This window comes from Rhinopithecus bieti, unplaced genomic scaffold, assembly GCF_001698545.2.
Source record: "Rhinopithecus bieti isolate Rb0 unplaced genomic scaffold, ASM169854v2 scaffold_70802, whole genome shotgun sequence".
Classification (NCBI taxonomy): Eukaryota; Metazoa; Chordata; class Mammalia; order Primates; family Cercopithecidae; genus Rhinopithecus; species Rhinopithecus bieti.
The window spans coordinates 1,028,192-1,040,459 of NW_016827192.1; the positions used below are offsets into that span (position 1 = coordinate 1,028,192).

General features: G+C 40.0%; 1 long non-coding RNA gene across 1 annotated transcript in view; it reads right to left on the reverse strand.

The window, feature by feature from the left end:
* The window catches only part of LOC108523220 (uncharacterized), a 195,412-nt gene that overhangs the window by 116,453 nt on the left and 66,691 nt on the right, over positions 1-12,268 (reverse strand). The window contains exon 2 of the long non-coding RNA XR_001883760.1: positions 3,450-3,569. This is a non-coding gene — a long non-coding RNA (uncharacterized LOC108523220). The remainder of the gene's footprint in view (positions 1-3,449; positions 3,570-12,268) is intronic.

The following is a 12,268-nucleotide window of genomic DNA, read 5'->3' on the forward strand; positions in this document are numbered from 1 at the left end:
TAAAATATATATCTATAATATTTTATATATCTCTGTCATATAAAACAAGAGATAAAATCCTTACAATTTTGGACTTGTAGGAACCCATTCTCAGCAGGATAAGTCACGTACCCAAACTTCACATAGACAGAAAGAGCAGAGGTCAGAACACAGATCTCCCTGATGCCCCTCCTAAAACTTGCTGTTTAATTGGCACCGTAAAGATAGCCTAATACCCAGTCTCAGAATGATCCAATAATGGCCATAGTAGAAGAGAGACCTCAGAATCAGATACTAGTATACCACGGGCCGCTCCTTGCAGAGGTGTCCATCAGGGAGATGGTAGTTGCAACTGTCTCTCAAACATGGTTGAAATTGGCTCACAAAACATGTGGGGCATATGGAGTATGGGTGGGACTGGTAGGGGGTGGTACTCATTTTTGTTGTTGTTGTTGTTTGCTTTGAGACAGGGTCTCACTCTGTTGCCCAGACTGGAGTGCAGTGGTGCGATCTCAGCTCACCACAACCCCTGCCTCCCAGGCTCAAGCGATTCTCCTGCCTCAGCCTCCGGAGTAGCGGGATTACAGGGACACACCCAGCTAATTTTTTTGTATTTTTAGTATAGATGAGATTTGGCCATGGTGGCCAGGCTGACCTTGAACTCCTGACCTCAAGTGATCCACCTGCCTCGTCCTCTCAAAATGCTGGGATTACAGGCGTGAACCACCGTGCCCAGCCTCAATAGTTTTAACTAGTAATGTTACCAAGAGCTCTTTTATCTTTTAAACTGGTCGTGCCACATATATATATACGTGTGTATGTATGTATATGTATGTATGTATATGTGTATGTGTGTGTGTGTATATGTGTGTGTATATATATGTATAAGACAATTCACTCTGGAGAGGCTGAAAATGTGGAGCTGTCCCTGATTCAAGAACAACAACAATAATAATAGTAATTTTATTTTATTTTCAAAGCCTCCTTCTTCACGAGAACTTGTGGCAAAAGCAGGAATATAACTCTGAGGACTGATCCGCAGCCTTCCCTCTAACTATCCCAGTTATTTTTGTGGTAGGAAGTTTCTCCGTGAGATCAGATTGTGGTAAACCTTGTCTTTGTTTGTTCCCAGAAATAGTTGAATTTCTACTCCTGTTAGAATTGTCTTGTCACCAACAGCTAAAATTTCATAATTTTAGAACTAGAAGGAAACATGTACAGGTTCTAATTTTCCCCTCTTGCTTTCTAAATGAAGAAATTAAGGGAGACTCAGAGATGTCGAATAACTCAACCAAAGACAGGAAACAAACATGGCCAGCTCTTCACCTCCTGCTTTGCCCAGAGTTTCAGGGACCCATGTGTGGATAAAAGAAACAATCTTCTTTGGCAAAAATCTTTATTTTCCCCACAGAGCTAACTGTGCACAGAGCCCATGATAAAGGCACTTAAGTCCAAAAGAGCACAATTATTATGACAAATATCCAAATATTTCATTAAACATCCTCAGGAAAAAGTAAATAAATAAAATGCCAAAAAGTCCTTCAAAGCTTTGAAAGCAGCATTGCCTTTTAATTCAGAACTTTCTTTGTGGATTGTCAAAGCACTTAAAATTTTGAAACTGCTATAATTAATTATTATTAAGCTAGTGAATCACTAAAAATATAATCTTTGGTTTATTTTCATTATATCTGATGAAGTTGTTTCATACAACTAAAATTAACTGAGCACTTACTATGTGCCAGGTAGATGCTAAGTGCTTAGAATACAATGATGAAAAGGCACAGTCTCTCTGCTCAAGAAATTCACAGTCTAGGGTGGGGTAAAACAAAACAGATCAATGACCTAAATGTAAGATCTAAAACTATAAAACTCTTAGAAGAAAACACAGGAGAAAAATTTCATGACACTGTATTTTGCAATGATTTCTTGGATATAACATCAATAGCACATGCAATAAAAGAAAAAGTAGATAAATTACATCAAAGTTCAAAGCTTTTGTGGACTAAAGGACAAAATTAACAGAGTAAAAAGACAACTCACTGGATGAAAGAGAACATTTGCAAATCATAGATCTGATAAAGGATCCAGAATATATAAAACACTACCAAAACTCAACAACAAAAAAACCAGACAACCTGATTCAAAAATGAGTAAAGACTTGAGTAGACACTTCTCCAAAGATACACAAGTAACCAATAAGCACAGAAAAAAAAAAAAAAACAGCATAACTATTAAAGAAGTGCAAATCAAAACCATAATGAGATATCACTTTACCCCTATTATAACCCCTACTAGGATGGCTACCATTTCAAAAAAACACAGAAACTAATAAATATTGATGAGGATACGGAAAAATTAAAATTCTTACTGGAATGTAAAATGGCGCCACTGCTGTGAAAACTAGTGTAGTGGTACTTCAAAAAACTGAAAATATATTTACCATTTGACCTCTCAATTCGAATTCTGAGTTTGTACCCAAAGGAATCGAAAGCAGGGACTCAAAGAAAGATCTGTAACAGTATTATTCTTAATAGCCAAAAAATGGAAGCAAATCAAGTGTCCATGGATGGATGAATGGATAAATAAAAGGTGGTATACACATAAAATGGAATATTATTCAACCTTAAACAAGAAGGAAGTTTGGACACAAGCTATAACATGGATGAACCGATGAACCTAAAGGACATTATGCTAAGTTATATAAGCCAATCACAAAACAACAAATATTGTATGAATCCACTTATATGAAATATCTAGAGTTCAGATTCATAGAGATAGAAAATAGAAGGGTGGTTTCCAGGAGCTGAGGTGATGGAGTAATGGATAAACATTTTTAAAAGGTACAGAATTTCAGTTTTGCAAGACGAAAAGAGTTCTGTAGATGGATAGTGGTGATGCTAGCACAACAGTGTGAATTAGTTTACAACTACTGTACATACACTTAAAATGGTTAAGATGGTAATTTTATGTTATGTATTTTTTTACCAAAATTTTAAAAATATACAAGTACTACAATCACCATTATTAAACTCACCAGATGCCAGCATAGGTCTCCAGGGACGATATTAGGTGGAACCCCTATAGAAATCTACTCAAAAAGAAATCTTCGGATTTCATTGAAAGTATAATATGATATACTGAGAGTAGAAGAGAAGAAGCTTTGTCGAAAGAAGCTGGTAAACTGCAGAGCCCTAGCCAGTCTTTTTTGGAGACCATAAAGCTCACTAGAACTTTATAAAACCAATAGTGCTAAATGTTTCCATTAAAAAAAATCCTTTTAAATGCCATTTCCATCTCTATAGAATATACACATTAGGGCAGACAAACATTAGTTTTTGCCATTGACCATTGAGAGGCTGTGCTTCATGGTATGTGGCAGGGGCATGGGTACTCTTTGCCAGGCATGAGGGATCTTTGTTGTTATTTGTACATTTTAGAAACAAACGTTAAACTCACTGGTGAGGACTTACCGGTTGTACTTCCTCGAGGAGATACTCTAGATATCAGTTCCTCTTAGCACTGAAGGTTTCCTGGAATGTCATAGTCTTGGAAGGAGGTGAACAATTGGATGTGTAACACCAGGATCTTCACTGGGAGTGAATACAGAAAGATCAATTATCTAAGATGCAGGTAAAATAATTTCCCATGACCCCAACAGTCATAGATATCATCCAATCTATCAGTGCCTTTAAAAAGCCACACCTTTACTCAGAGCATTTAACAAGCTCTCCTTTTATGTCTTCTCTTTGCTGGATACTGTGCAAGGTTAGGGGTATGTATAAACAAGATACAATCCCTGTATTTGATAATCTTACATCCTAGAGTATGACAAAGCATAAAGAATGAATGACAATGTCATTATATAGGATATATTTTGGTTTCATCTGCATAAGCTGAAGAAAGCACACACACCTCTTCTCACACCACTTTCCAGCGAGATAGCCAAAGCCCATAGAAACAAAAAGTAAATCAAGTAATGCCACTTCATGCATTTTGTCCAATGAGGTGACTGTCTTTAATTCATATTCTCTTGATGCCCAGTGTCCCCGTCATGAGATGTCCCATCTCTGTCTGAACTTGATTGGAGCCAGAAACTAAGACTGAAATTGTAGTCTCCCATCCTCATGCAGCTCATGAGCCTCCCAAATAGAAAACACTCCCTATCCCTTGGCCACAGAATAGGCAGCCATTTGATCAGAAAAGCAAGCAGCCAGCTAGTGCAAATGGCAAATCCATCAGCACCATGATCCAAATGGTAAGGTTGGCAGTATTGTCGTCACGAATTAAAAATGACACATCACAACAATTACACGGTTTCTCACTGCCTGACATGCTGGTTCAGCCTAATTCCCAGACCGTTTCAGACACCCAAACAAATTAACGTGTTTTCTAATGATATAAAATTGTGTTGCTCTATGTGTGTGTGTGTGTGTGTGTGCGTGAGCGCGTGCATGTGTAAACCTCCATACAACCACATCATCATCAATTAAATATTTATCAGAGTTCCTCTGACCTGTGACAAGCATCAGCAATTGGCCCTTGGAGCGTCGGTGTTGGCTATTTTTAAAAGCCAGCTTCTAGCCTCGGTCAGTGGAACATGTTAAACCTCAATGAACAGCTCTCACTATCTTTTGTACTGGATCCATATTCCAGGCTGAATGAAGCTTTTAGAACCAGCAAGAACCAGATGGCCCTCCAAGATCATTTTTGAATGTTTGGATCTGAGTCATTTGTATGCGGAAGCCTTCACAAAATAGCAATCTGGGGAACATGCTCCAGGCTGAGTCCAGCTTTCCAGACAGCCCATCTTTGCCTACAATTGAGAAGACAAGCACAATATTGTAGGGTTCCACAAAAATATTGCAGCATTTATCTATATGTGTAGCACCAAATACATGGAGTGTCCCAGTCAGGCTGTCACTACAATGGTAGTTCGCCACCGCTCTTCCTCCTCACTCCCATCATATTTTTCTTTTTTCTATTGTACCTGCAGTTTCTCCTCTAGCACAGGCATAAAGCCATCTCTGCGAATCAGCCAGCAGAGGGTACTACAATACTGGTGCAATAATCCAAATCATAGCAAATTTACAGCTGAAAGAGATTTAGACTAATTAAAATGGGCTTTGGTTTTATTATGTGCTTGGAGCTCCCAGCCAGAAAGAAGAGGGTGGTGGGATGGAAGAGACGGAACCAAAACTGGTAGACAGGGACTGCTCATCAGAGGAAAAGGCAAGGCAGCAGGATAGGTTCAGTATCACTAGTCCAGGGGTGAGGCAAACCTAGATTCAAAAGTGAGAAGGAATCAAAACTAAGGGGTCAACCATTTCTAGGTATTCACCCTAGAAAAACTTTTTGAATACCTGTATGTGAATATTAATAATAGTTCTATTTATAATCACCCCAAACTGGGAACGATCCAGATGTCTTTTAATCAGTGAATGAAGAAACCAAGTATGGTATATCCATACAATGGAATACTACTCAGTGGTAAAAAAGAAGAAATTATGAATACATACAGTAACAGGGATGAATCTCAAAAGCATTATGTTGAGTGGTGGAAGCCATTCTTAAAACGAAAGTTACATGCATATGATTCCATTTAGATGACATTCTCAACAGATTAGCAGTTGCCAGAGATTGGGGCTGAGTAGAAGGTATAACTATAAAAACATAGCATGAAAGAATTCTTTGGAGTTTTGGAAATGTTCTGGATTTTGTTAGTGGTGATGATTACATCAATCTATACATGTGTTAAATTTATAGAAACTGTACACCAAAAATGAATGTCAGTGTTTCAACCTATTGTAAAATTGTTTCATTAATGGTATGCTAAACTTAAAAAAGAACATTTTAAAAAGAAAAAAAAAGACACTAAAAAAATATAGAGACTGAGGGCAGAACAGAATAAGCAGATAAAGAGTGAGGCCGGTTTGTGGTCTCATCAACAATGTAGAGAGGAGGTAAATTATGAAAGACAGAGTTGAGTTGAGACTTGGAGGACAAGTTAGCGGGAAATTGGTGAGAAGATCAGGTTCCTCACACTCAATTTGTTGTTGTGAACAGTGGTGTTTCACTGAGTATCAACCAGCACCTTGAGCTGAAGGGACCAAAGAAGCCACCTAGACCCACATGGTGGTGATGGAGCAAGAAGGTCACCAGTCAGGGTTGGTGCAGGACCAGAATCTGCCCACTCTAGGAGCCAGCAACTATGCTGGTGTAGAAAAGAATCAAGTTAATTCTAGGAGCCACCATCCATGACAGTGTAGACAGCCTCAAGTTAATTCTTCACCTCACTCGCTGGTAGGAATAGGCTCATCACCTTTGGGCAGGGATTTAGTTGAGAGAGGAAGTGAGAAATAAAAGCTAGATAAATCTAATCTAATCCTCTCATTTACAGATGAGGAGCCTGGGAGAGCAGAGTAGTGGGAGTCCTCCAAATTGCACAGCTTGTGAGTGCGCTTCAGGGTTCTGTATGTAGGCCCTGGACCAGGGACCAGGGATGGTATTTCTTCTCATCTGCCTTAGGTAGGTGAGACTGTGTTTTACATTTAAAAGATAGCAAGACAAACAAAGGTAACTCCATACTATGCCGTTAGAATCCATTGAAAAATATACTACCTCCCTTCAAACCACTGTTGTTGTTCTTTTCTCAGATGAATTGCTCGAGAATTCATGTGTCTGATTCTTGTATCAGCCTTCTCTTATTCAATCCAATGATTAGACTGCTGATTGAAAAAAATAGTCCAAGAGTTCTTATCTATCAAATTGCCTCTTATGCCTCTCTTTGTTTTTTGTGTCCATCTAACTTCCGAGAGCTCAGAAGAGGGAGGACAGTCTCACACTTTGTAAATGTGGTGCTCTTAGATTGAATGGTATGCAAAAAAAGTCCTGGTTGAGAAATTGAGGCATAGGTTTTGCTCCAGATTTGCTGATAACTGCGTGTGAGATTTTAGGTAAGTCTCTTCCTTTATCTGGGCCTTAATTTCCTCCTCTATAAAGTGAGTCAGTTGGATCTGAAGATCTTTAAGGTAATTTCTAGTCCTATAATGTTTCACTTCTGTGTTTAGTCTTAACTGTAAATGATAAATACTTAAATTGATGCACAAAAGAACTGATAATTTTCAGTTTACGTCAAAAAATATGTACTTAGAGACTTAGAGTCTATTTGCAGGCTATATACTAGCCATGAGGGATATTAAAATAATTAAGAAATAAACCCTGCCTTTAATGACATACAATCTATGGATTACAACAAGAGTCTGGAGTTAAAGGTTATGGATTCAAGGACACTGCTCTACTTGGAATGACTCAGACCATTTATTTAACCTCTCTGAACCTATTTCTTCATCTATAAATTGTGAATAATAATAGCTCCCGCTGGGAGTGAAGAATAAATGGAAGTATATTAGTTTTTATTATTAAGTCGTTCATATTACTATCCTGCCCTCTTGAAACAGCATTTTTCTTTCTCGCCCTTACCTTTTGGCAAATGATCTCCAATTTTAATCTCTCAAAGTTGAATAAGCTATTAATACTTTCAGATGCAACTCAAGTTTCACTTATCCAAGAAGACTTATCTGTCTGCTCCAGACAATACAGATCTCCCTTGCCTCTGGTTTTCTGTTGCCATTGTTTAATACTTCTATGGTACTGTCTATTGCTTCACAATTGACTTGGGTATCTGTGGTTTTAAGCTCTCCTGAATTCCAGTTCTTTATATTATCAACTGTCTATAGTGACTTCAAATTCTACCTGTATCAAGTAGAATCCACAATTATGTTCAGAAAGCCTACTCCTCTTCTTGGGCTCATTTCAGTTTATAGTATCTCAGTCACTCAAACTAAATGCCTGTTTCTCATGTTTCCTCTCCATTACACACTCATCCAATCCATCCTATATAATTCCAACTCACGTGCCTCTCAAATCCATTCTTTATTATCTCTGTTGTCACAGCCTTACTTAAGTAACTCTTGGCTAAATTAAAGCAGTGGTAGAGGGAAGGATTTATCAATATCACCTAGCAAGCATTTTTCAAAATGCTTACCTTCCCACAACTCCGTATCGCATCAGAAGTGTGGTTGAAGGAGACAGAAGAGTGGAGGAAAAAACAGCCTTGTGTATTTTGCAAAAGCTTTTCAGGTTATTCTTATAGATTTCCCATTCCTGTTGAGAATCACTGTCTTAATCTTTCTCCTTCCAATCCTTCCTGCCCCTCCTGCCCAAGTTACTTTTCAAAACTTCCAGTTAATCAATAAAGGCTCCTCATTGCCTTTCTTCAGGTTGACTTTCACATTCTGCCCCAGGCCACTCTCTTGACCTTGTTTTCTTCAATTTCTTCCATGCCTATATTAGTCCATCTGTATTGCCATAAAGAAATACCTGAGGCTGGGTAATTCTTAAAGAAAAGAGATTTATTTGTCTCCTGGTTCCGCAGGCTGTACAAGAAGCATGGCACTGGCATTTGCTTCTGGTAAAGACCTCAGGAAGTCTCCAATCATGTCAGAAGGTGGAGGGGGTACAGGCATATCACATGGCTAGAATGGGACTCAAAGAGAGAAGGGAGAGGTCTCAGATTCTTTTAAACACCCAGATCTTGTGTAAACTAACTGAGCATGAACTCACCCATCATCAAAGGGATTGCACTAAGCCATTCAATAGGAATCCATCCCCATGACCCAATATCCCCCACTAAGCCCTATCTCCAACATTGGGGATGACCTTTCAACATGAGATTTGGAAAGGACAAACATCCAAACCGTATCATTTTCTCCTGACCCCTGAAATCTCATGTCCTTCTCATATTGCAAAATTCAATCATCACTTTTCAATAGTCCTTCAAAGTCTTAATATCTTCTAGTGCCAACTCAAATGTCCCAAGTCCAAAACCTCATCTGAAGATGAGATCCTTCAACCTATGAGCCTTTGTGATCAAAAACAAATTATTTATTTCCCAGATACAATAATGGTAGAGGCATTTTGTGGACATTCCCATTGCAAGAGGGAGAAGTTGGCCAAAAGAAAGGGGCAATCGGCCCTATGCAAATTTGAAACCCAACAGGGCAGTCATCAAATCTTAAAGTTCTAAAATAATCTACTTTGACACCATGTCCTGCATCCAGGGCACACTGGTGTAAGGGATGGACTCCCAAAGCCTTAGGCAGCTCTGCTTCTATGGCTTTGCAGGGTGCAGCCCTCATGGCTGCTCTCATGGTATGGAGTTGAGTGTCTGCAAGTTTTCCAGGCTCAGAATGTAAGCTGCCTTTCTTGGGTCTGGAGGGCAGCAGCCTTGTTCCCACAGCTCCACTAGGCAGTGCCTCAATGGAAATTCTATGTAGATGCTCCAATCTCACATTTTTCCTCTGTACTTTCCTAGTAGATGTTCTCTATGGGGGCTCTGCCTCTGTAGCAGGCATCTGCCTGGGTACCCAGGCTTTCTCATACATCCTTTGAAATCTAGATGGAAGTTGCCTAGCCTCCTTCACTCTTGGATTCTGTGCACCTACAGGCCTAACACCACATGGAAGCTGCCAAGGCTTACAGAGGCTTGCACCTGCTGGAGCTTTGACCTGAACTGTACCTGTGGCCCTTTGGGCTGAGGCTAGAGCCAGTGTGATTAGGATGCAAGGAGCAACTTCCCAGAGTGACAGGGTAGGCCTCTGGGCCTGTGATGGAAGGGGCTGCCTAGAAAATCTCTGAAATGCCTTCAAGGCCTTTTCCCCATTGTCTTGGATATTAGCACCTGGCTCCACTTTAGTCATGCAAGTCTCTCTTGCAAGTGATTGTTCCACAGACCGCTTGTATTTCTCTCCTGAAAATGGTTTTTTCCTTCTTTACCACATGACTAAGCTGCAAATTTTCCAAATTTTTAAACTTAAAGTTCCAAATTTAAGTCATTTATATGCTCCTGTATGTGATCCTGTATATGATCATAGGCTGTTAGAAGCAGCCAGGTCATATCTTGAATGCTTTGCTGCTCACCAGATATTCTAGGTCATCACTCTTAAGTTCAAGCTTCCTCAGATCTCTCGGGCATAAACACAATGCAGCCAAGTTCTTTGCTAGAGCATAACACAGGTGACCTTTACTCTAATTCCCAGTAACTTCCCCATTTCCATCTGAGACCTTGTCAGCCTAGCCTTCACTATTTATATTTCTATTAGCACCTTGGTCACAATCATTTAACTAGTGTCTAATATGTTCCAAACTTTCCCTCATCTTCCTGTTTTCTTCTGAGCTCTCCCATCTCTTCTAACCTCTGCTCACTACCCAGTTCCAAAGTCACTTCTGCATCTGCAGGTATCTTTATAGCAATACCCTGCTCCCAGTACCGATTTTCTATGTTAGTCCATTTGTGTTGTCATTAAGAAATATCTGAGTCTGGGTAATTTATAAAGAAAAGAGATTTAATTGGCTCAGCGTTCTGAAGGCTATACAAACATGGTGCTAGCATCTGCTTCTAGTGAGGGCCTCAGGAAGCTTCCAATCATGGTGGAGAGTAAAGGAAGAACGGGTGCCTCATATGGTAAGAGCAAGAAGGGGGAGGTCTTAGACTCTTTTAAACAGCCAGAGCACATGTGAAATAACTGAACAAGAGTGCATTCATCACCAAGGAGATGGTGATAAGCCATTCATGAGGGATCTGCCGCCATGATCCAATATCCCCCACTAGGCCCAACCTCCAAAACTGGGGATTACATTTTAATGTGAGGTTTGGAGGGGATACACATCCAAACCATTATCAGTGCCCCGCAAGTTCCAGCCAAACCAAAGTAGGCCTTGTTTCTCTAAATACACCAGAGCTATTCACAACCCCAAGCATTGGTTCGTGCTATCTCATCTTCTTGAGATTTTATTCTGTTCTCATTTCACTCTTTCTACCTGGGAGCATTCCACTTAATTTTCAGTGCTCAGATCAAATGCCCCTCCTCCACGAAGGCTTAAGAAAGTTCTACCCTCTTCCAGGCAAAATTAGTCACTCCTTCCTCTATGTATCTTCATATCACTCTATTCACAGTGCTAGTACACTGAATAGCAGCTTGGGTAGGCCACCTTTCTTAACTCCCTCCAAAAGGATCTGGGTTCCTCCTTTGGTCTCCTAAAACAAATTTTAGACCTCTGTTATAGTCTATACCCTATTCCACTCTGTGTGTACGTGGTGTGTTTTATAACCTGTTTGTCTCTTAAATTAGACAAAAATCCCCCTCAAAGATAGACACTGCCTTCTCCTTTAACTTCCCAGCATGAAGCAAAGATTCCACTGTTTTAATGGACACTAAATAAATAATTCTTTAGGCAAGATTCAGATTAGACATCATCTTCTCAGGAAGCCTTTCCAAGCCCTAACAAGTGGTAGTGAGCTGCCTCTGTCAATCAGCACCCGACATGTAGCACATTCTAGTGAAATTACCTCCTTATAAGTCTATATCATTCACTAGACTGCAAGTTCCTTCTGGGCAGCAACAGCATTTTTCTCTCTCTCCTACCATGGCACATTGCACACTGTCTGGCAGACGGTTGTACTCTTCAGTGTTCTGGAACAACTATGCTGAATTTACTGTAATTTCCTTGCAGATGATAAACACTCCGAGTGCACTTATGGCATCTTTTACCACTGTCAAATTTTTGACAGCATCTTCCTCCAACCCTGAATTGACAGCAAACATTCAAACAATATTTGTCAATTGATAAATTATTATTAAACGTTCCTGAATAAATTTAGACCTGCATGTGAGAGGATGGAGTGTCCCACTTAGATGTGTTCCCAGGAAAGGAAGGATTTAGTCTTTTAATGGCCATACCCCAATTCTGTTTGTTGTCATGTATATATATCCTGATATTTCAGCAATGATTAGTCAAGTCTCTAGTAGATTGATCTGTCACTGATTCAGTCTCAGCTTATTGACCTGGTTCCATACTAGCCACTTTCCTCCTCTCCTGTGGTTCCAATATATACACCAGATAGGCATATTAACCTTGTCTAGGAATTTTTTTAAATTAAAGGCCGGGCACAGTGGCTCACACCTGTAATCCCAGCACTTTGGGAGGCCAAAGCAGGCAGATTACAAGGTCAGGAGTTCGAGACCAGCCTGACCAACGTGGTGCAACCCCATCTCTACTAAAAATACAAAAATTAGCCTGTCGTGGTGGTGCACACCTGTAAATCCCAGCTACTCAGGAGGCTGAGGCAGGAGAATCGCTTGAACTGGGAGGTGGAGGTTGCAGTGAGCTGAGATCACGCCATTGCACTCCAGCCTGGGCAACAGAGAGATACTGTATCTCAAAAAAAGGA